The sequence below is a fragment of the Coregonus lavaretus genome, assembly GCF_964263955.1.
Source record: "Coregonus lavaretus genome assembly, contig: HAP1_SCAFFOLD_2607, whole genome shotgun sequence".
NCBI lineage: Eukaryota > Metazoa > Chordata > Actinopteri > Salmoniformes > Salmonidae > Coregonus > Coregonus lavaretus.
Window position 1 is genome coordinate 20,409 of NW_028163988.1, and position 20,408 is coordinate 40,816.

The following is a 20,408-nucleotide window of genomic DNA, read 5'->3' on the forward strand; positions in this document are numbered from 1 at the left end:
TTGGTGCGAGGAGCAGGAACAGGCCGGGCCGGGCTGGCGACGCGCACCACTGCCTTGGTGCGATGAGCAGGAACGGGTCGGGCCGTACTGGGAACACGCACCACTGGCTTAGTGCGGGGAGCAGGAACGGGCCAGACCAGACTGGCGACACGCACCACTTGCTTGGTGCGAGGAGCGGGACTGGGTTCCTTTATTAACCCCCGCTCCTTCTGCTGCCTAACCAGCTCCTCTCGCCGTGCCTCTACACCTTCCTTCTGCTCCCTCTGAACCAATAGCCCCCGTAATCTGGTGGGGTCCTCTCCTAACCAGCAGATCCGCCCTGTCGCGGCCTCCTGCTGCCTCGTCGTCCACACCGTGTGCCCCCGCCAAAAAAAATGTCTTGGGGTTGCCTCTCCACCCTGATCAGGGCCTCCATCTTTCTTGCCAGATCCTCTCTCATCTCCTGCCAAGTCCATCCTCTCTGCTCCTCCTCGGCACACTGCTTGGTCCAGGTCTGGTGGGATCTTCTGTCACGCTCGTTGACGGACAGGACGGACCAAGGCGCAGCGTGATATGCAAACATGTTTATTAACACAAATAAACACACAACAAAACAATAAACTAACGACACGTGAAGTCCTAAGGTAACACACAACAAACCTTATACAGAACAAGATCCCACCAGACCTGGACCAAGCAGTGTGCCTCTGATTGGGAACCACACCGGCCAACATAGATCTAAACATACTAGACTTAAACATAGATCTACACAACATAGAAAATACACACCCTGACTCAACAAATAAGAGTCCCCAGAGTCAGGGCGTGACAGCCCTCTGCCGGTCTGTAGCTTTGTTGTCCCCAATGTCTGCTGCTTGACCTTGTTCTTATGAAACGGTGTCTTTGAAATGTTAAGGATGGAAGCAACCTGACGCTCACTGTATCCCTCTGCCAGTAAAGCCAGAATTGAACCCTTCTTTTCCTCACTCAAAACGTTCCTTTTCAACTCTTTTGATTAATATTACTTTTGAGGTACTATTAGCACTGTTTTTGCCATCCAGCTGGTCCTATTGCAAGAGGATAGTGATGACCACAGCAGTGGTTTTTATACTTTTCCTTGTTAAATAAGATTTGGTTCAGGTGATCACCTAATCAGTACCTAATTCAGTAGAATGAGGTGTGTCTGTGTTGGAATTCAACAGACACTGGAATGGAATGGCTGTCATACATGTAGCGATGCTGATTTAAGAAAAATGTGCAGTGATCTCTTACATTTTTTCCAGAGCTGTATATACAGTGAGGGAAAATAAGTATTTGATCCCCTGCTGATTTTGTACGTTTGCCCACTGACAAAGACATGATCAGTCTATAATTTTAATGGTAGGTTTATTTGAACAGTGACAGACAGAATAACAACAAAAAAATCCAGAAAAACGCATGTCAAAAATGTTATAAATTGATTTGCATTTTAATGAGGGAAATAAGTATTTGACCCCTCTGCAAAACATGACTTAGTACTTGATGGCAAAACCCTTGTTGGCAATCACAGAGGTCAGACGTTTCTTGTAGTTGGCCACCAGGTTTGCACACATCTCAGGAGGGATTTTGTCCCACTCCTCTTTGCAGATCTTCTCCAAGTCATTAAGGTTTCGAGGCTGACGTTTGGCAACTCGAACCTTCAGCTCCCTCCACAGAATTTCTATGGGATTAAGGTCTGGAGACTGGCTAGGCCACTCCAGGACCTTAATGTGCTTCTTCTTGTGTGTTTTGGGTCATTGTCATGCTGGAATAACCATCCACGACCCATTTTCAATGCCCTGGCTGAGGGAAGGAGGTTCTTACCCAAGATTTGACGGTACATGGCCCCGTCCATCGTCCCTTTGATGCGGTGAAGTTGTCCTGTCCCCTTAGCAGAAAAACACCCCCAAAGCATAATGTTTCCACCTCCATGTTTGACGGTGGGGATGGTGTTCTTAGGGTCATAGGCAGCATTCCTCCTCCTCCAAACACGGCGAGTTGAGTTGATGCCAAAGAGCTCGATTTAGGTCTCATCTGACCACAACACTTTCACCCAGTTCTCCTCAGAATAATTCAGATGTTCATTGGCAAACTTCAGACGGGCCTGTATATGTCCTTTCTTGAGCAGAGGGACCTTGTGGGTGCTGCAGGATTTCAGTCCTTCACGGCGTAGTGTGTTACCAATTGTTTTCTTGGTGACTATGGTCCCAGCTGCCTTGAGATCATTGACAAGATCTTCCCGTGTAGTTCTGGGCTGATTCCTCACCATTCTCATGATCATTGCAACTCCACGAGGTGAGATCTTGCATGGAGCCCCAGGCCGAGGGAGATTGACAGTTCTTTTGTGTTTCTTCCATTTGCGAATAATCGCACCAACTGTTGTCACCTTCTCACCAAGCTGCTTGGCGATGGTCTTGTAGCACATTCCAGCCTTGTGTAGGTCTATAATCTTGTCCCTGACATTCTTGGAGAGCTTTTTGGTCTTGGCCATGGTGGAGAGTTTGGATTCTGATTAATTGATTGCTTCTGTGGACAGGTGTCTTTTATACAGGTAACAAACTGAGATTAGGAGCACTCCCTTTAAGAGTGTGCTCATAATCTCAGCTCGTTACCTGTATAAAAGACACCTGGGAGCCAGAAATCTTTCTGATCGAGAGGAGGTAAAATACTTATTTCCCTCCTTAAAATGCAATTCAATTTATAACATTTTTGACATGCGTTTTTCTGGATTTTTTTGTTGTTATTATGTCTCTCATTGTTCAAATAAACCTACCATTAAAATTATAGACTGATCATTTCTTTGTCAGTGGGCAAACGTACAAAATCAGCAGGGGATCAAATACTTTTTTCCCTCACTGTATGGACGAGCAATGACAGAGCGTCATGGACTAAGATACAGTAGAATAGTAAAGATTACAGTATATACATATGAGATGTGTAATGCAAGATATGTAAACATTATTAAAGTCACTTGTGTTCCATTTCTTAAAGTGGCCAGTGATTTCTAGTATATTTCTAGTCATCACGGGTTTTACATGGTAACTGTTGTTTCAGACACAGCCATTGGTCTGATTTTGGTATTGTTGTTTGGGGATTGAGATGTTGGAGGGAGGGAGGGAGAGAGATTTTGGAGGGAGGGAGATTTTGTCAGCTCAGCGGTGGCGTGTCAGTCTGTCAGTGGAGGACTTAACCATATTTAATCCCAGGACATATTGATCCATATAACCATTTGACTGCTGCTTGGATTTGATTGGATTTGGATAATGCAAACGCCACATAATCCCACAACATGACATTCACCACTCACAACACTATGTCAATCACTAACCCTCTGAAAACCAATGGTGAATTATACGGTATTAAAGTATACCTTAATGTTGATGAAAATAAATTATTCCTTTTGAGTTATGAAGTGTTCAAATTTAAACTTTCTTAATGGAGAAAATGTTGAATTAAATGAAATGTCCTTGTGTTGAATTTGATACTGATTCAGTAATTTAATTCATTTTTTTTCTCTGTCTGTTATTCCTCCATTTCAGAACCACATGTTGACTCAGCACAGCAGTTAACCAGGCAGATCATCAGTGGACCTAAGGAGGAGAGGAGAACCATACGGCGAGGAGGAGAATCATGTCTGACACGGTCGGTCCTCCAACCACCTTCAGTGCAATATCCCACTGGCTCTTTTGCACTGAACTTTGGATTCAGTTCACACCGGGAAGAACCATGTCACACACACAAAAATTAAAGGACGGATGAAAGACAGAGGGGTGAAAAAAGGACAGAAGAACTTAGCTCTGGTCTTTGTCTGGTTGTTATTTCAACAAAACTGGCCAACTATCTTTGTAAATAGAAATTGTTCATGTGTTGCTTAATAACTTCAGCTATATTGCAGTCGTATACAGTATTTGCCAATGTACAGTTCTGAACCGTTTGTCCCCAAAAAAAGAAATAGAAAAAAATTACAATGCAACTGTCAGAAGAGGTAGAATTCGTCAACATTGTGTTGGAGAAACAGGGTGCCAATGTGGGGTATTATTATGTAGGGAACAGGAAGTTGTGGTATGGTCAGTCAGGACCCTTTTCATCAGCGCACATTTCCTGTATGTGGAAACTATCCTGACCTGGTCACTCATTCCAGAAGCGGGTAGCAGGGTGCTCGATCACCAGCAGAGCCTGACATTGTGACATCACGGGTATCATTCCAACATGGCTGTCCTTCTAGAAGACCAGCTGAGGACTGAATGGTGCATTTAATCTGCCTGCGCAAGTTCAAATGAGAGGAAGAGAAAAAAAGAGAGAAAAACAGGATAGGGTTCTGATATATGCAAAAGCAGTGACACAGATTTGGAAAGGACAGCTAGCTCCTCTGGTTGGCACGGGAACAGAGGCATCGTGAACCCCCCTGTGTCTCCTAGAGAATCATGGGGGGGGGGGGGGATCTCCAGCCCACTGATTTAAACCTGTACATTTCTGTTATTAATGTTTACTGCTCGTTCAAGCCTGGAGATTACTGGAAAACATTTTCTCGTTTTTGTTAGCTCTTTGTATTTTAGATTTTTTTGCAATGGGGAATACATCCATTTTGATTTGGGGTCGTTGTGGCGACTGTACATGTATTAAGTCTCTCTGGGGGATATGCTTATGAAACTTATGTCCTGGGCTCTCCTGAAGAGTTCCCAACTTATCCCCTTCCTTCCTCGTTTCCTGCGGTATCCCATTGCTCTGCTCTCTGCTCAAGCTGGAAGCCATTGTAGCGTAATTATACACCAATATAAATCATGCTGTTACAGATGTAGGATCTTAATTTGACCGGTTTCACAGCAGGAAAATAATTCTGCAGCAACAGGAAATGTGAATTATTGTATGGATTATAATAAATTGACATTTTTGTAGGGGTTGATACATTTGTTTGTTAGGAAAAATCTAGTCAAAATCAAGTCAAATCAAGACAAACTTTAGAAGCCTTTTTTAACCTCGAGTACATTACACGTTTTCATTTCCTGCTGTGCAGGAAATTTCCTGCAACAACAGGGTGATTAAATTAAGATCCCACATCTATATGTAAATGTTTTTGCATTCATTGAACCTGAGATGCACTTTTGTATGAAACTTTAATGTTTTGACCTTTTGATTGAGAATTGTTCATACTCAGTTTACAGGAAATTAACCACCATCTCCTGCTGCAGCAAAAGGACAGTTCTCTTCTCTGATGTTATTCAAATGTTATTGTACAAATATGGAGTTCTGTATTTGGCAGAACTCATTTTTTTGTGTTGCACATGTGATTAAAATATTAAAAATGTATGAGAAAACGGCTCCTATGTCCCTTCATTTCTGTGTGCATGTGTGTGTGTATGTGCACATGTGGGCTTGCGAGCGTGTGTGCATTTGTGTGTTTGTGTATGTGTGTTTGTGGGGGGGGGGACCTTGACAGCATAAACATGATCATCTTCAAAAGCTGACTTTGGATTTTTGGTTTTAAATCAAATTGCATCCCTTCCCCTGGTTCCATTGTGGCTTCTGCCTAACGAACATCTGAGCATCTTAAGGGAGGTCTGTGTTATTAATGACTCCATTACCCATCACCCTGTGCGGTCCCATTCCACACACCCTCGCACCAGGCCTATTAGGGAGCCTGCAGCACTCCAGGGGACCAATGGAAGGAAGGATGTCTGCGCTGAATGGGACAAAGCCCCATATAGTAACATCTGTCTGTCTTTACAGATGATTCCTCATAACAATGAGATGAAAAACAGAAAGTCGAAAATAACTGTTATGACCAGGGACATGTGTCTGTCATCAAAAAGTATACATTTTACAAAGATGTTGATAATACTTTGGGTGGGATTATGAAATCCTTTTCATTATGTTTTCAATAAGATGATCAATGCCGCTTTTTTTCAAACCAAAATTAAGGTTTGAAATATATCGATTAATGACGTCAGCGCTTGGGAATATTAATTTGTACATTGTATACTGATGTTTCTCCTGCTTACTGTTTTCATACTGTACATCAATACAAGAAAATATATAAACATATAGCACCTCCCCCTGGTCTGTCTGTAGGATGGTTGACTGGTCACAGAAACAATCTTGTCCAGACAGATTATTGATCACGATGGTGAAATAATGTCACTTTATCTGTGCACATGTCAAGGACAATTACTTCACTGGATTCTCCTTCACCGTATCCTAATTAACACTTATATTGATAAGCTGATCAGGTATCCATTTTGTACTACCAGATGTAGAGATTTTAACTGCTTTTTGTTTTTACTCCTCTTCTTGATGCTTTTCTGACTGTGACAATCTTTCCCAACTGAAATGGAATCCCACCACATTCCAAATTCAGAAGAGGAATGGAATGGAATAGATCTTCTCACCAGTGTTACAACAGGTGTAGAATAAACAGTGAAATACTTACGGGTCCTTTTTCAACAATGCAAAATCTAAATAGAAATAGTGACACAAGGAATAAATACACAGTGAATAACGAATAAAAATAACATGGCTATATACAAGGAGTACCAGTACCGAGTCGATGTGCAGGGGTACGAGGTAATTGAGCTAGCTATGTAGAGTATAAATAGGTAGGGTTAAAGTGACAAGGCAACAGGATAGATAATACACAGAAGCAGCAGCGGGTAGCCATTTGATTAGCTATTTAGAAGTCTTGTTTAGCAGTCTTATGGCTTGTGGGTAGAAGCTGTTTAGGGTCCTGTGGGTTCCAGACTTGGTGCACTGGTACCACTTGCCGTGCGGTAGCAGAGAGAACAGTCTATGGCTTGGGTGACTGGAGTCTTTGACAATTTTTTGGGCCTTCCTCTGACTGTCAAGCAGAATGCAAGCTGGGCAGCCATTAAATAACTTTGCTTGCGTCTTCTCATGCCAGCCACTTTTAACAAGCTTCAAGGGCATTCTAAATGGGTCCAGAACTTTGCATTGCCAGAGATGGACTGGCCCACATCATCTATTACGTTAAATTGGGTGGCGGCCTCCAGCTCATATTTATGATTTAATTAAATTCACTTGTGAGGCGTATCATCGGAACCACTGCGGCCTCCCTTTCGCCCGCCAGCCTCAGCAATGAAAAACACAAACGCACATGTGCACATATGCACATACACTCTCTCACACACACACAAACACACAAATGAATACAAAAAGGTGTGTTTCTGTCTCCTGCCCAAGAGTGAGACTTTGTGGGGGCTTTGGCAAGGGCACTCTCAGGGGCTCATTTAAAATATAATTACACAGATCCCAGTCGTCTCCGACACGGCCTCTATAGAGATGGCTTTACTGGGCTGATCCTCCATAATATGGCTGCACACAAATTCAGAAAGTATTCACACGCCTTTTTATTTACAGCCTGAATTTAAAATAACTCATACACACAACACCCCATAATGTATATACATTTATATATATACAGTGGGGGAAAAAGTATTTAGTCAGCCACCAATTGTGCAAGTTCTCCCACTTAAAAAGATGAGAGAGGCCTGTAATTTTCATCATAGGTACACGTCAACTATGACAGACAAATTGAGAATTTTCTTTCCAGAAAATCACATTGTAGGATTTTTTATGAATTTATTTGCAAATGATGGTGGAAAATAAGTATTTGGTCACCTACAAACAAGCAAGATTTCTGGCTCTCACAGAACTGTAACTTCTTCTTTAAGAGGCTCCTCTGTCCTCCACTCGTTACCTGTATTAATGGCACCTGTTTGAACTTGTTATCAGTATAAAAGACACCTGTCCACAGCCTCAAACAGTCACACTCCAAACTCCACTATGGCCAAGACCAAAGAGCTGTCAAAGGACACCAGAAACACAATTGTAGACCTGCACCAGGCTGGGAAGATTGAATCTGCAATAGGTAAGCAGCTTGGTTTGAAGAAATCAACTGTGGGAGCAATTATTAGGAAATGGAAGACATACAGTGAGGGAAAAAAAGTATTTGATCCCCTGCTGATTTTGTATGTTTGCCCACTGACAAAGAAATGATCAGTCTATAATTCAATGGTAGGTTTATTTGAACAGTGAGAGACAGAATAACAACAAAAAAATCCAGAAAAACGCATGTCAAAAATGTTATAAATTGATTTGCATTTTAATGAGGGAAATAAGTATTTGACCCCCTCTCAATCAGAAAGATTTCTGGCTCCTAGGTGTCTTTTATACAGGTAACGAGCTGAGATTATGAGCACACTCTTAAAGGGAGTGCTCCTAATCTCAGCTTGTTACCTGTATAAAAGACACCTGTCCACAGAAGCAATCAATCAATCAGATTCCAAACTCTCCACCATGGCCAAGACCAAAGAGCTCTCCAAGGATGTCAGGGACAAGATTGTAGACCTACACAAAGCTGGAATGGGCTACAAGACCATCGGCAAGCAGCTTGGTGAGAAGGTGACAACAGTTGGTGCGATTATTCGCAAATGGAAGAAACACAAAAGAACTGTCAATCTCCCTCGGCTTGGGGCTCCATGCAAGATCTCACCTCGTGGAGTTGCAATGATCATGAGAACGGTGAGGAATCAGCCCAGAACTACACGGGAGGATCTTGTCAATGATCTCAAGGCAGCTGGGACCATAGTCACCAATAAAATAATTGGTAACACACTACGCTGTGAAGGACTGAAATCCTGCAGCGCCCGCAAGGTCCCCCTGCTCAAGAAAGCACATATACAGGCCCGTCTGAAGTTTGCCAATGAACATCTGAATGATTCAGAGGAGAACTGGGTGAAAATGTTGTGGTCAGATGAGACCAAAATCAAGCTCTTTGGCATCAACTCAACTCGCCGTGTTTGGAGGAGGAGGAATGCTGCCTATGACCCCAAGAACACCATTCCCACCGTCAAACATGGAGGTGGAAACATTATGCTTTGGGGGGTGTTTTTCTGCTAAGGGGACAGGACAACTTCACCACATCAAAGGGACGATGGACAGGGCCATGTACTGTCAAATCTTGGGTGAGAACCTCCTTCCCTCAGCCAGGGCATTGAAAATGGGTCGTGGATGGGTATTCCAGCATGACAATGACCCAAAACACATGGCCAAGGCAACAAAGGAGTGGCTCAAGAAGAAGCACATTAAGGTCCTGGAGTGGCCTAGCCAGTCTCCAGACCTTAATCCCATAGAAAATCTGTGGAGGGAGCTGAAAGTTCAAATTGCCAAACGACAGCCTCGAAACCTTAATGACTTGGAGAAGATCTACAAAGAGGAGTGGGACAAAATCCCTCCTGAGATGTGTGCAAACCTGGTGGCCAACTACAAGAAAGGTCTGTCCCCTGTGATTGCCAACAAGGGTTTTGCCACCAAGTACTAAGTCATGTTTTTGCAGAGGGGTCAAATACTTATTTCCCTAATTAAAATGCAAATCAATTTATAACATTTTTGACATGCGTTTTTCTGGATTTTTTTACAAGACCACTGATAATCTCCCTCGATCTGGGGCTCCACGCAAGATCTCACCCCGTGGGGTCAAAATGATCACAAGAACGGTGAGCAAAAATCCCAGAACCACACGGGGGGACCTAGTGAATGACCTGCAGAGAGCTGGGACCAAAGTAACAATGCCTACCATCAGTAACACACTACGCCGCCAGGGACTCAAATCCTGCAGTGCAAGACGTGTCCCCCTGCTTAAGCCAGTACATGTCCAGGCCCGTCTGAAGTTTGCTAGAGTGCATTTGGATGATCCAGAAGAGGACTGGGAGAATATCATATGGTCAGATGAAACCAAAATAGAACTTTTTGATAAAAACTCAACTCGTCGTGTTTGGAGGACAAAGAATGCTGAGTTGCATCCAAAGAACACCATACCTACTGTGAAGCATGGGGGTGGAAACATCATGCTTTGGGGCTGTTTTTCTGCAAAGGGACCAGGACGACTGATCCGTGTAAAGGAAAGAATGAATGGGGCCATGTATTGTGAGATTTTGAGTGAAAACCTCCTTCCATCAGCAAGGGCATTGAAGATGAAACGTGGCTGGGTCTTTCAGCATGACAATAATCCCAAACACACCGCCCGGGCAACGAAGGAGTGGCTTCGTAAGAAGCATTTCAAGGTCCTGGACTGGCCTAGCCAGTCTCCAGATCTCAACCCCATAGAAAATCTTTGGAGGGAGTTGAAAGTCCGTGTTGCCCAGCGACAGCCCCAAAACATCACTGCTCTAGAGGAGATCTGCATGGAGGAATGGGCCAAAATACCAGCAACAGTGTGTGAAAACCTTGTGAAGACTTACAGAAAACGTTTGACCTGTGTCATTGCCAACAAAGGGTATATAACAAAGTATTGAGAAACTTTTGTTATTGACCAAATACTTATTTTCCACCATAATTTGCAAAAAAATTCATTAGAAATCCTACAATGTGATTTTCTTGATTTTTTTTCTTCTCAATTTGTCTGTCATAGTTGACGTGTACCTATGATGAAAATTTCAGGCCTCTCTCATCTTTTTAAGTCGGAGAACTTGCACAATTGGTGGCTGACTAAATATTTTTTTCCCCACTGTATACAGCTCTGGAAAAAATTAAGAGACCACTGCAAATATTTCTTAAATCAGCATCTCTACATGTATGACAGCCATTCCATTCCAGTGTCTGTTGAATTCCAACACAGGCACACCTCATTCTACTGAATTAGGTACTGATTAGGAAAAGTATAAAAACCACTGCTGTGGTCATCATCACTATCCTCTTGCAATAGGACCAGTTGGATGGTAAAAACAGTGCTAATAGTACCTCAAAAGTAATATTAATCAAAAAATTACAATTGACCATGCCAAAAGAGTTGAAAAGGAAAGTTTTGAGTGAGGAAAAGAAGGGTTCAATTCTGGCTTTACTGGCAGAGGGATACAGTGAGCGTCAGGTTGCTTCCATCCTTAAAATTTCAAAGACGGCGGTTCATAAGAACAAGGTCAAGCAGCAGACATTGGGGACAACAAAGCTACAGACCGGCAGAGGTTGAAAACGACTCTCTACTGACCGTGATGACCGCCAACTCATTCGAATGTCACTCAACAACCAATGGATGACATCAAGTGACCTACAAAAAGAATGGCAAACAGCAGCTGGGGTGAAGTGCACGGCGAGGAAGGTTCGAAACAGGCTCCTAGGGGCAGGGCTGAAGTCGTGCAAAGCTAGAAAAAAGCCCTTCATCAATGAGAAGCAAAGAAGGTTTGCAAAAGACCATAAGGATTGGACCGTAGAGGACTGGAGTAAGGTCATCTTCTCTGATGAGTCCAATTTTCAGCTTTGCCCAACACCTGGTCGTCTAATGGTTAGACGGAGACCTGGCGAGGCCTACAAGCCACAGTGTCTCACACCCACTGTGAAATTTGGTGGAGGATCGGTGATGATCTGGGGGTGCTTCAGCAAGGCTGGAATCGGGCAGATTTGTCTTTGTGAAGGACGCATGAATCAAGCCACGTACAAGGTTGTCCTGGAAGAAAACTTGCTTCTTTTTGCTCTGACATTGTTCCCCAACTCTGAGGATTGGTTTTTCCAGCAGGACAATGCGCCATGCCACACAGCCAGGTCAATCAAGGTGTGGATGGAGGACCACCAGATCAAGACCCTGTCATGGCCAGCCCAATTTCCAGACCTGAACCCCATTGAAAACTTCTGGAATGTGATCAATAGGAAGATGGATGGTCACAAGCCATAAAATAAAGCCGAGCTGCTTGAATTTTTGCGCCAGGAGTGGCATAAAGTCACCCAACATCAATGTGAAAGACTGGTGGAGAGCATGCCAAGACGCATGAAAGCTGTGATTGAAAATCAGGGTTATTCCACCAAATATTGATTTCTGAACTCTTCCTTAGTTAAAACATTTGTATTGTGTTGTTTAAAAATGAACATGAACTTATTTTCTTTGCATTATTCGAGGTCTGACAACACTGCATCTTTTTTGTTATTTTGACCAGTTGTCATTTTCTGCAAATAAATGTTCTAAATGACAATATTTGTATTTGGAATTTGGGAGAAATGTTGTCAGTAGTTTATAGAATAAAACAAAAATGTTAATTTCACCCAAACACATACCAAATGTAAAACCAGAGAAACTTACATTTTTGCAGTGCTCTCTTAATTTTTTCCAGAGCTGTATACATTAGTTTACATACACTTAGGTTGGAGTCATTAAAACTTGTTTTTCAACCACTCCACACATTTCTTGTTAACAAACTATAGTTTTGGCAAGTCTACTTTGTGCATGACACAAGTAATTTTTCCAGCAATTGTTTAAGACAGATTATTTCACTTACAATTCACTGTATCACAATTCCAGTGGGTCAGAAGTTTACATAAACTAAGTTGACTGTGCCTTTAAACAGCTTGGAAAATTCCAGAAAATTATGTCATGGCTTTAGAAGCTTCTGATAGGCTAATTGACATAATTTGAGTCAATTGGAGGTGTACCTGTGGATGTATCTCAAGGCCTACCTTCAAACGTAGTGCCTCTTTGCCTGACATCATGGGAAAATCAAAAGAAATCAGCCAAGACCTCAGAAAAAAAAATGGTAGACCTTCACAAGTCTGGTTCATCCTTGGGAGCAATTTCCAAACGCCTGACATCAGTCAGGAAGTTAAAGCTTGGTCGCAAATGGGTATTCCAAATGGACAATGACCCCAAGCATACTTCCAAAGTTGTGGCAAAATGGCTTAATGACAACAAAGTCAAGGTATTGGAGTGGCCATCACAAAGCCCTGACCTCAATCCTATAGAAAGTCTGTGGGCAGAACTGAAAAAGCGTGTGCGAGCAAGGAGGCCTACAAACCTGACTCAGTTACACCAGCTCTCACTTTGACATTACAGAGTATTCTGTGTAGATCGTTGACTAAAAAAGACAATTAAATCAATTTTAATCCCACTTCGTAACACAACAAAATGTGGAAAAAGTCAAGGGGTGTGAATACTTTCTGAAGGCACTGTACTGTACTTTCAGTGCAAGAAGAATCAGCAGGAGAAGCTCTCTAGTCTTTTGACCTCTGCTACCACAGGTACACTGTAGTGTATGATTCATGAAAGAATAATTAAAACCTAGTCAGATATCTATCCAGCATGCTGAAAAATCACTGTTTTGGCTCTGCAAAAAACACAAACACCAAACATCAGCATGGAACTCCTTCTTTGCTTCTTTGTACTCCCTTAGCATCTCCTTACTGTCGTTTCTTCTTCTTTTGTGGAAAGAAAATGGTTTCGTGAAAACTGACCACGGTTTAGACTGAGCATTCCTCTCACTGAAGGGGACCTGGGAGACCTCTTATGGCATTCAATATGTGCGCCCAAGCGTGAGATCCAGATCCATTTGGCCGGGGGATCCATGGGGACGGTCTGGGGTAACTCAATCTCTCACACTGCTCCCTAACTCTCCCGCTCCCTCGCCCAGAGAGCCATCTTTTCACTCCAAAACTGTGTCAGCAAAATGGATGTCATTGACTCTCCATGTCCAATTGAATCTGGGTGAAAAGGGGCCTCCTTTGTTATTTTTTCCCAATTCACTGTATTTTCGTTTCTACTTCTTCCTCTGGTGAATGTTTTGTGTCAAACTTGATCACTGATATGTCTAGTAATACACTCTACCTTTTAGTGTGCCCCATATGGAAAAGAATCACGAAAATCCAATGAGAATATTTTATGGCAGAAGAAGATTATTTATGTCAGTGGTGTATTTGTACGAGTTAACTTATATGACATATGTAAGTCTGCTAAATGACTAAAATGCAAATGTAAATGTAACAAATACAATTGAATACATGATTGTGATCATTTTACTACATATATATGGTATGACATTTGAGTAGCTGTGGGAAGTAGCGCCCACTGAAATATCGGTGGTGCTGGGGGTGTGTTGGGAAATATCACATTTACATTAGTATTCAGACCCTTTACTCAGTACTATGTTGAAGCATCTTTGGCAGCGATTATAGCCTTGAGTCTTCTTGGGTTTGACGCAAACTTGGCACACCTGTATTTGGGGAGTTTCTCCCATTCTTCTCTGCAGATCCTCTCAAGCTCTGTCAGGTTGGATGGGGAGCGTTGATGATCAGCTATTTTCAGGTCTCTTCAGAGATGTTCGATCGGGTTCAAGTCCGAGCTCTGGCTGGGCCACTCAAGGACATTCAGATACTTTTCCCGAAGCCACTCCTGCATTGTCTCTGCTGTGTGCTTAGGGTTGTTGTCCGGTTGCAAGGTGAACCTTCGTTCCAGTCTGAGGTCCTGAGCGCTCTGGAGCAGGTTTTCATCAAGGATCTCTATGTACTTTGCTCCGATCATCTTTGTCTCGATCCTGACTAGTTTCCCAGTCCCTGCCACTGAAAAACATCCCCACAGCATGATGCTGCCACCACTGTGCTTCACCGTAGGGCTGGTGCCAGGTTTCCTCCAGATGTGATGCTTGGCATTCAGATCATCATGTTTCTCATGGTCTGAGAGTCTTTAGTTGCCTTTTGGCAAACTCCAAGTGGGCTGTCATGTGCCTTTTACTGAAGAGTGGCTTCCATCTGGCCACTTTACCATAAATGCCTGATTGTTGGAGTGCTGCAGAGATGGTTGTCCTTCTGGAAGGTTCTCCCATCTCCACAGAGGAACTCCAGAGCTCTGTCAGAGTGACCATTGGGTTCTTGGTCACCTCCCTGACCAAGGCCCTTCTCCCCCAATTGCTCAGTTTGGCCAGGCGGCCAGCTCTAGTAAGAGTCTTGGTCGTTCCAAACTTCCATTGTGGCCACCTCTTCCATTGTGGCCAGCTCTAGGAAGAGTCTTGGTGGTTCCAAACTTCTTCCATTGTGGCCACTTCTTCCATTGTGGCCAGCTCTAGGAAGAGTCTTGGTCGTTCCAAACTTCTTCTATTGTGGCCACTGTGTTCTTGGGGACCTTCAATGCTGCAGAAATTGTTTGGTACCCTTCCCCAGATCTGTGCCTCGACACAATCATGTCTCGGAGATCTACGGACAATTCCTTCGACCTCATGGCTTGGATTTTGCTCTGTCAACTGTGGGACCTTATATAGACAGGTGTCTGCCTTTCGAAAACATGTCCAATCAATTGAATTTATCACAGGTGGACTCTAATCAAGTTGTAGAAACATCTCAAATATGATCAATGGAAACAGGATGCACCTGAGCTCAATTTCGAGTCTCATAGCAAAGGGTCTGAATATATATATTTTTTATACACTTTAAAATAATAAAATAATAAAACTGTTTTACCTTTATCATTATGGGGTATTGCGTGAAGATTGCTGAGGACTTTTTTTATTTAATCCATTTTAGAATAAGGATGTAACACAACAAAATGTGTCAAGGGGTCTGAATACTTTTTGAAGGCACTGTATCATCAATAATACTAGTTAGGCCTATATACAGTTGAAGTCGGAAGTTTACATACACCTTAGTCAAATACATTTAAACTCAGTTTTTGCAATTCCTGACATTTAATCCTAGTAAAAATTCCCTGTCTTAGGTCAGTTAGTATCACCACTTTATTTTAAGAATGTGAAATGTCAGAATAATAGAAGAGAGAATGATTTATTTCAGCTTTTTATTTCTTTCATCACATTCCCAGTGGGTCAGAAGACTATATACACTCAATTAGTATTCAGTAGCATTGCCTTTAAATTGTTTAACTTGGGTCAAACGTTTCGGGTAGCCTTCCACCAGCTTCCCACAAAAAGTTGGGTGAATTTTGGCCCATTCTTCCTGACAGAGCTGGTGTAACTGAGTCAGGGTTGTAGGCCTCCTTGCTCGCACACGCTTCTTCAGTTCTGCCCACACATTTTCTGTAGGATTGAGGTCAAGGCTTTGTAATGGCCACTCCAATACCTTGACTTTGTTGTCCTTAAGCCATTTTGCCACAACTTTGGAAGTATGCTTTCGGTCATTGTCCATTTGGAAGACCCATTTGCGACCAAGCTTTAACTTCCTGACTGATGTCTTGAAATATTGCTTCAATATATCCACATAATTTTCCTTCCTTATGATGCCATCTATTTTGTGCACCAGTCCCTCCTGCAGCAAAGCACCCCCACAGCATGTTGCTGCCACCCCTGTCCTTCACAGTTGGGATTGTGTTCTTCGGCTTGCAAGTCTACCCCTTTTTCCTCCAAACATAACGATGGTCATTATGTCCAAACAGTTCTATTTTTGTTTCATCAGACCAGAGGACATTTCTCCAAAAAGTATGATCTTTGTCCCCATGTGCAGTTGCAAACCTTAGTCTGGCTTTTTTATGGCGGTTTTGGAGCAGTGGCTTCTTCCTTACTGAGCGGCCTTTCAGGTTAGGTCGATATAGGACTCGTATTACTGTGGATAAAGATACTTTGTACCTGTTTCCTCCAGCATCTTCACAAGGTCCTTTGCTGTTGTTCTGGGATTGATTTGCACTTTTCGCACCAAAGTACGTTCATCTCTAGGAGACAGAACGCGTTTCCTTTCTGAGCGGTATGGCGGCTGCATGGTCCCATGGTGTTGATACTTGCGTACTATTGTTTGTACAGATGAACGTGGTACCTTCAGGCATTTGGAAATTGCTCCCAAGGATGAACCAGACTTGTGGAGGTCTACATTTTTTTTTCTGAGGTCTTGGCTGATTTCGTTAGTTCTCCCATGATGTCAAGCAAAGAGGCACTGAGTTTGAAGGTAGGCCTTGAAATACATCCAGAGGAGGAAAACTAGACTCCCTGCGGACCTGGCATCTTTTCACTCCCTCCTCTCTACATTTTCTTCCTCTGTTTCTGCTGCTAATGCCACTTTCTACCACTCTAAATTCCAAGCATCTGCCTCTAACCCTAGGAAGCTCTTTGCCACCTTCTCCTCCCTGCTGAATCCTCCTCCCCCTCCCCCCTCCTCCCTCTCTGTGGATGACTTCGTCAACCATTTTGAAAAGAAGGTTGACGACATCCGATCCTCGTTTGTTAAGTCAAATGACACTGCTGGTCCTGCTCACACTGCCCTACCCTATGCTTTGACTTCTTTCTCCCCTCTCTCTCTCCAGATGAAATCTTGCGACTTGTGACGGCCGGCCGCCCAACAACCTGCCCGCTTGACCCTATCCCCTCTCTTCTCCAGACCATCTCCGGTGACCTTCTCACCTCGCTCATCAACTCATCCTTGACCGCTGGCTATGTCCCTTCCGTCTTCAAGAGAGCGAGAGTTGCACCCCTTCTCAAAAAACCTATACTCAATCCCTCCGATGTCAACAACTACAGACCAGTATCCCTTCTTTCTTTTCTCTCCAAAACTCTTGAGCGTGCCGTCTTTAGCCAACTCTCTTGCTATCTCTAGCAGAATTACCTTATTGATCCAAACCAGTCAGGTTTCAAGACTGGTCATTCAACTGAGACTGCTCTTCTCTGTGTCACGGAGGCTCACCGCACTGCTAAAGCTAACTCACTCTCCTCTGCTCTTGTCCTTCTAGACCTGTCTGCTGCCTTTGATACTGTGAACCATCAGATCCTCCTCTCCACCCTCTCCGAGTTGGGCATCTCCGGCGCGGCTCACTCTTGGATTGCGTCCTACCTGACCGGTCGCTCCTACCAAGTGGCGTGGCGAGAATCTGTCTCCGCACCTCGTGCTCTCACCACTGGTGTCCCCCAGGGCTCAGTTCTAGGCCCTCTCCTATTTTCGCTATACACCAAGTCACATGGCTCTGTCATATCCTCACATGGCCTCTCCTATCATTGCTACGCAGACGACACACAACTAATCTTCTCCTTTCCCCCTTCTGATAACCAGGTGGCGAATCGCATCTCTGCATGTCTGGCAGACATATCAGTGTGGATGACGGATCACCACCTCAAGCTGAACCTCGGCAAGACGGAGCTGCTCTTCCTCCCGGGGAAGGACTGCCCGTTCCATGATCTCGCCATCACGGTTGACAACTCCGTTGTGTCCTCCTCCCAGAGTGCGAAGAGCCTTGGCGTGACCCTGGACAACACCCTGTCGTTCTCCGCTAACGTCAAGGCGGTGACCCGATCCTGTAGGTTCATGCTCTACAACATTCGGAGAGTACGACCCTGCCTTACACAGGAAGCGGCACAGGTCCTAATCCAGGCACTTGTCATCTCCCGTCTGGATTACTGCAACTCGCTGTTGGCTTGGCTCCCTGCCTGTGCCATTACACCCCTACAACTCATCCAGAATGCCGCAGCCCGTCTGGTGTTCAACCTTCCCAAGTTCTCTCACGTCATCCCGCTCCTCCACACACTCCACTGGCTTCCAGTTGAAGCTCGCATCCGCTACAAGACCATGGTGCTTGCCTACGGAGCTGTGAGGGGAACGGCACCTCCGTACCTTCAGGCTCTGATCAGTCCCTACACCCAAACGAGGGCATTGCGTTCATCCACCTCTGGTCTGCTGGCCCCCCTACCTCTGCGGAAGCACAGTTCCCGCTCAGCCCAGTCAAAACTGTTCGCTGCTCTGGCACCGCAATGGTGGAACAAGCTCCCTCACGACGCCAGGACAGCGGAGTCACTCACCACCTTCCGGAGACACTTGAAACCCCACCTCTTTAAGGAATACCTGGGATAGGATAAAGTAATCCTTCTACCCCCCCTTACCCCACCCCAAAGAAAGAAAAAAAATACATATTGTAAAGTGGTTATCCCACTGGCTATAAGGTGATTGCACCAATTTGTAAGTCGCTCTGGATAAGAGCGTCTGCTAAATGACGTAAATGTAAATGTAAATGTACACCTCCAATTGACTCAAATGATGTCAACTAGCCTATCAGAAGCTTATAAAGCCATGACATAATTTTCTGGAATTTTCCAAGCTGTTTAAAGGCACAGTCAAGTTAGTGTATGTAAACTTCTGACCCACTGGAATTGTGATACAGTGAATTATAAGTGAAATAATCTGTCTGTAAACAATTGTTGGAAAAAATTACTTGTGTCTTGCACAAAGTAGATGTCCTAACCGACTTGCCAAAATTATAGTTTGTTAACAAGAAATTTGTGGAGTGGTTGAAAAACGAGTTTTAATGACTCCAACCTAAGTGTATGTAAAGGTCCGTCTTCAACTGTAGCATTTGCAATGTCATCAACAGCTATTGTTTCAATTCAACCGAAGGTTCAACTAAAAATAGAAAATACATACAATACACATAGGTTTCAAGCTTTGGTTGATTTCAAATTGTACCTACAAGTTAATAATTAATATCCAGTTGGTCTACAAATTAATAACTGATATGTTGGATTGACATCTTCATCTCAACCACAAATCCAAGTTAAAGAATAGGACTAAATCAAATCAAACTTTATTTAAAGTGCATTTAACCCCCAAACTACTACATTATTTTTTCATACACGCATTACCAAGTGGGGTCATTTGGACCCCAATAAGAAAATATTTGAAAAAGCAACAATCATAGCAAAATATCTACTTAATTCTTATCAAAACATCATCAGACATGTTAATAACGTTATATGAAAAATAAAAAACAGATTGTTATTTTTGCAAAATTACAGTAAATTTGCATATGATGTAAAACAGAAAATTGTATTTTTCCCTTAAATAACGTGCAGATTTTTTCTAAAGTACAATAGACATTAGTACTTAAATGCTGATTTACCATCATTTGATTGTAGTATGATTTCGTTTTGGGAATTTTTAAGTAAATATGGATTTTGTCATATTTATTTAGTTTTAATGCACCTCATTGCTGGAACCTACTTCAAAATACATTACAATGGGTTGTTCTGGTGCTGCTCGCGCAGTTTAATGTATTGATTGGGGGCCTTCGTACTGAGGAATGTAACTGTTTTCTTGAATATTTGTGTTGTGCTGTATTTTAGTTAGTTTTATATTGTATCTGATTTTGATTCGATTTTGTTTTATGAATTGTACAGTGCCTACGGAAAGTATTCAGACCCCTTGACTTTTTCCTCATTTTGTTATGTTACAGCCTTATTCTAAAATGTATTACATTTATTTTTTCCCCTCATCAATCTACACACAATACCCCATAATCACAAAGCAAAAACCGGTTTTTATTTTTTTTGCAAATGTATTACTTTGCAACGTAAATATCACATTTACATAAGTATTCAGATCATTTACTCAGCACTTTGTTGAAGCACCTTTGGCAGCGATTACAGCCTAGAGTCTTCTTGGGTATGACGCTACAAGCTTGGCACACCTGTATTTGGGGAGTTTCTCCCATTCTTCTCTGCAGATCCTCTCAAGCTCTGTCAGGTTGGATGTGGAGCGTCTCTGCACAGCATTTTCAGGGCTCTCCAGAGATGATCAATCAGGTTCAAATTCAGGCTCTGGCTGGGCCACTCAAGGACATTCAGAGACTTGTCCCGAAGCTACTCCTGCATTGTCATGGCTGTGTGCTTAGGGTCGTTGTTCTGTTGGAAGGTGAACCTTCCAGCAATTGCCCCTTCTCCCCCGATTGCTCT